The following is a 5010-nucleotide window of genomic DNA, read 5'->3' as shown; positions in this document are numbered from 1 at the left end:
GGCTGAAGCAATGATTAAACACAGAATTATAAAACACATGATAGGATAGCACAGCTTCGGCACAGGAAAATTGTGCCTCGCTAATCTATTAGAATTTTTAGAATGTGTCAATAGACAAGTGGATCAAAGTGAGGCCGCTGATGTAATTTATTTGGACTTTCAAAAAGCCTTCGAGAAAGTCCCTCACAAGAGGCTACTAAGCAAACTTAGGGCAGGTCTACACTTAAAACGCTGCATCAGTGCAGGTGCACAGCTGTATCGCTTTAACAAAGTCGCTCTATTCCAGGGATTCTCAATATTTTTCTTTCTGGGCTCCCCACCTCCCAACATGCTAGAAAGACTCCATGGCCCATCTGTGCCACAACTGTTTTTCTGCGTATAAAAACCATGGCCAGCATTAGGGGGTAGCAAGCAGGGCAGTTGCCTGGGGCCCCACGCCACAGGGGGCACCGTGTAGCTAAGCTGCTCAGGCTTCAGCTTCAGACTCAGGGAGGCGGGGCTTTGGCTTTCTGCCCTGAGCCCCAGTGCGTCTAATGCTGGCCCTGCTTGGCGGACCCCCTGAAACCTGCTCACGAGCCCACCATGGGGCCTCAGACCCCTGGTTGAGAACTGCTGCTCTATGCCAATGGGAGAGAACTCTCCCACTGGCATACATTAATCCACCTCTGCTGGAGTTAGTAGCTACATTAGTGGGAGAAGCTCTTCTTCTGGCATAGCACTGTGTACACCAGCACTTAGGTTGGTATAACTACGTCACTCTGGGGTTTGGATCGAGTGACGTAGTAATTCTGTAGCAGTCATCGTGTGAGAAGCAAAGTGCCGTCTTGGATCAGAAACTGTCTAAGGGCTTGTCTACACAGTGACATCCAGGAAAAATTAAACTGGATTAGCTAAACCACATTAAATTTCTGTGTGGACAGAAAACAAAGAATAGGAATGAATGGTCAATTTTCATCATGGCAAAACATTAACAGTGGGATGCTACAGGGTTATGTATCAGGATTGGTATTGTAGACTATATCTGTGCTGATCTGGAAAAGGGAATGAGAAGTAAGGTGGCAGCATTTGCAAATGCCACAAAATTATTGAGATTTGTCAAGACTAGAGAAGACTATGGGGAACTTCATGGGAATCTCACCCAACTAGGTGAATGGGCAACATGCTAGCAAATGAAACACAGTGGTGACAACTGCCACTTAGTGTGAACAAACTAGGAAATATCCACGTTCAACTCATAAACGATAGGGGAAGATGAGCAACAGGGTCATTGTTACAATTTTTAACTTGAGCAAAACTAAAACTTGAGCAGCACAGGAGTCAAACCACAAAACCTCAAGGGCCTCTTAAAATCCAATGGAGACCACCAAGCTCAAACCTGGGCATGCCGGCAATGCTTGAAGACTTAAATCTGGGAATGTACAGCCTACTGTACATTTCAAAAAGGGAGCGCAAAGGGAGCATTCCCCCATTAAACACATGAATAAAACGGTGTCACACACAATTCTCAAGCCAGAATCAGCATTAACCCAAATCCATTCTTCTTATGTAAGTATAGTTTTGGAAGGGAGGTCTAGTGGTTAGAGCAGGGGACTGGGAGTCAGGATTCCAGGGATGACGTAGCCACCGACGAGCAGCATGGCACTGGGCAAGTCACTTCCGTTCTCTGTGCCTCACTCTACATAGTCACAAGTAGTGTTTTTATGGTTGTGTTGGTCCCAGGATATTAGAGGGACAAAGTGGGTGAGGTTATTGGACCAACTTCTGCAGGTGGAAAGGGAGATGCTCTGGAGCTTACACAAGTGTCTCTCCCTTTCATCAACAGAAGTTGGTCCCATAAAATTATTCCCTTCCCCACCATGTCTCTCTATGTGCATGTAGGTAGAATACATAGATGTTCAGGGCTGAAGGGATCATTAGGATCATCTTGTCTGCCCCCCTGCTCAGCACAGCCCACAGAATTTCATCGAGGGGTCCCTGCAGTGGAGGGAATTATTCTCCTCAGAGTGTTGTGTGGCTTCTTTTTTTTTCGGAGCTCCTCAAAACACAGATGCAGTGGACTGGGACTGCAGAAAGAGAGTCATAATATTACAATAGACCAATATAAGCAAGCCTTAAGAACACCAGAATACACTAGACAACAGCCACTCAACAAATAAAACAAACAGGGGTAATTAACGTAGCCAGACATATTTCACTTCAGACTAGAGGGCTGATTCATGTAGCCAAGTCCTGCAGGAATTTGATTCTTTCCTTAGTTAACAACTAAGGGCCAGATTTGCAAAGGTATTTAGGCATCTGAAGATGCAGATAGGTGGCCAGTGGAATTTACAAAAAAAGACCTTCTCCACCTGAGAATGAGCACAAGGCCAGAACATAGCCGGGTCCCATTCTCACCTTCACGAGATATTGCAGGGGCAGAAACAATTTCCCCCCCAACTAGTTTTCCATTGCAGGGGTGAGAGGCCTGCCTGCCCACCCACCTGGTTCCACTGCCCCAGCATGAAAAAAAGGTGTAAAGCCAAGAGAGGCAGAAGGCAACAAAGGCAGCGGTGTTGAGAGAGGAATGTAAGGCATAAATTGGGGAGTAGGAGGAAATGAGACCAGAAATAGAGAAGGAAATGATTTCAACAGCACATCTCTGTCTGGAGTCGTTTGGACAAACAAGCCAAATTGTTCTTGGTACCCCGAAGATACTGCCAGTCTAGTGACTGATGTGTACTGCAGCAATTCTTTGAAATGCCCCAGCCCAAAGGCGTGATCCGCTGAGTATCAAGCTTCTTTACTCCTATGCACTCCATGGGTATTAAACAATCGGGTAATATTTTTTTCCCAGCAGCTTTTCATCTGTCCCAAACCAGCCCTGAGTCATTCACGGGCTTGGATATAAATCCTTCCCCAAGCTACCTCTGGTTAAATTCCCAGGAGCAACTGGTCCCCCCCAGAAAGAATTTCCATCTTTGAGTTCCCCATGTTGCTTGCTGAGCTGCCGGTGCCACCTTTCTCCTGACCCTCCAGAGCCAACATGGAGGCACCACCGCAGTACAGCAGTACCTTTAGCTATTTCCACCACAACTATCAACTTCAAAGCTGGGCCAAAGCAGCCTCCGTGCAAGGCTGAGCTGCACTCCACGGATTGCAAGGCAGGCTCAAGATTCTACAGCTCTCTGCAGCATCATTCACTTCTAAAGAGGTTCTTCACCTCCTAATGGTGGAGCAGCATAGCAGGAAACGTAAGATTGAGTAGATCTGCAAAGTGAGAGAGACCAGTTCGGTCAAATGATCTTCGTTTGGCCCTTAACACCATGGAAGAACTATGAATAACCACAGATAAGGAAATGCATATTTCAATGTTTTCCCCAACAAGGAAACAGGATGTATTATTTCTTTATCACTAGTTATCAAGCTTTGAGCGGCTATGTCAATTGGGTGCTAAGTAAAACAGGCACTGATCCCTCAGAATTAATTATAGTTGAACATTAAATAATAGAGATGACAATATAATTCAGTTCAACATCCCTGGGGAGATTGCACAGTGCCATTACACTTTCGAACAGGGAATTTCCAAACAATGAAGAAGCTAGTCAAGAAAGCCCTAAAAATCAAGAGTAAAGAAGTGAATCTATTGATTTGGCACGGATACTTTTGAAAGATACAGTACAAGAGTCCCAGGAGGCATGCACACTTTTAAATAAAGGAAGACAAGAAATAAACCACATGGCTAAGTGGCCAACAAACTCAAGAGTTTATCTGAGCCAAAGAAATATCCTTCAGAAAATGGAAATCCAAGCCACTAAAAAGGAACACAAAGGAGAACAGGCAATATGCAAGAAAGGAAACAGGAAAAGCAGCATTAATTAAGGTAGCGTGCTCGTCCTGCACAAAAGATGGCCCACTGAAGACACATAAGGCATTGTGTAGCATTAAAGGACTGAGACCTTGTTGATTGCATTCTTAACTCCCTCAAGGAAGGGGAAAAAGCTGTGCATGAATGCATCCCATCAGCCTGGATTCTGGGGTGAAAGGAGTAAAAATGCCTGACCAGACGGAACTGAGGTCTCTTTACGCTGTCTGGACACTATGGGGCAAAGATTCCTCAACATAAACAAGAGATCCCCATGCTGCTTAGCATGGGTCAGCCCTAAAGGACATATAGAGCTGCTTATTATAGACATTTACCTTTTCAAATCTTAGACTAACTCATATGTGGATGTGTTTCCTGTTTTAACCTGGTAAATAATTCATTTCTCTTCTCAGTTAATACATCTTTAGTTAGTTTGCGACAAGATTGGCTGCTGGTGTTGTCTTGGGTTTGAATTCTGAGTCCAATGGACCTGGGTTAAGTGACTGGTCCCTTGAGACTGGGAGTAACCTGAATATTGTTGTGATTTTGGTTGTTTTTTTGTTTTGTTTTTTTTTGCTGTAAAGTGACCATCTATCACAGCGTCAAGCTTGCCTGGGTGGCAAGACAGATAGGAATGCCCAAGGGGACTGTCTGGGACTCCATGTTCACACTTAATAGTGCCGGAGGAGTTTATACTTGTTACTTGGCTGATGAAATCTAAGTATAGAACTCACAGCCAGTTTGGGGTTTCTGCCCTGCTTCTTAACAGAATGACCTGAGGTTGGTATTCTCACTCATGAGTCACTCCAGACAGTGAGACACACCCTCACCTCAGTTACTGCTTCCCTCGGGAAACCATAAACCAGCGATTACTGCTGTGATGGTAACCCCACATACCGTCAGTTATAAATAGCCCCATTCAGCTATTCTCCTTTGCACCCATTACCATATCAAGAGCAATATGGAATCAATGTGCAGGTTTACTAGAAACTCCTGACATCAGAGCAGGGTTCGGGTTCAACCGGTATTCAGCAGCGCTACATACCAGCTTCTCTCTCAAGCTGCTGTTCTGTTCTCCAGACTCTCAGCTTTCATTTTTAAGGAAAATAAGCTTCTAGCTATTGTGGTCACAAAAAACACCTCAAAAAAGTGAGCCCAGTGGAACCCAC

The sequence above is a fragment of the Natator depressus genome, chromosome 17 (genome assembly GCF_965152275.1).
Source record: "Natator depressus isolate rNatDep1 chromosome 17, rNatDep2.hap1, whole genome shotgun sequence".
Lineage (NCBI taxonomy): Eukaryota > Metazoa > Chordata > Testudines > Cheloniidae > Natator > Natator depressus.
This window is presented reverse-complemented; position numbering follows the sequence as displayed.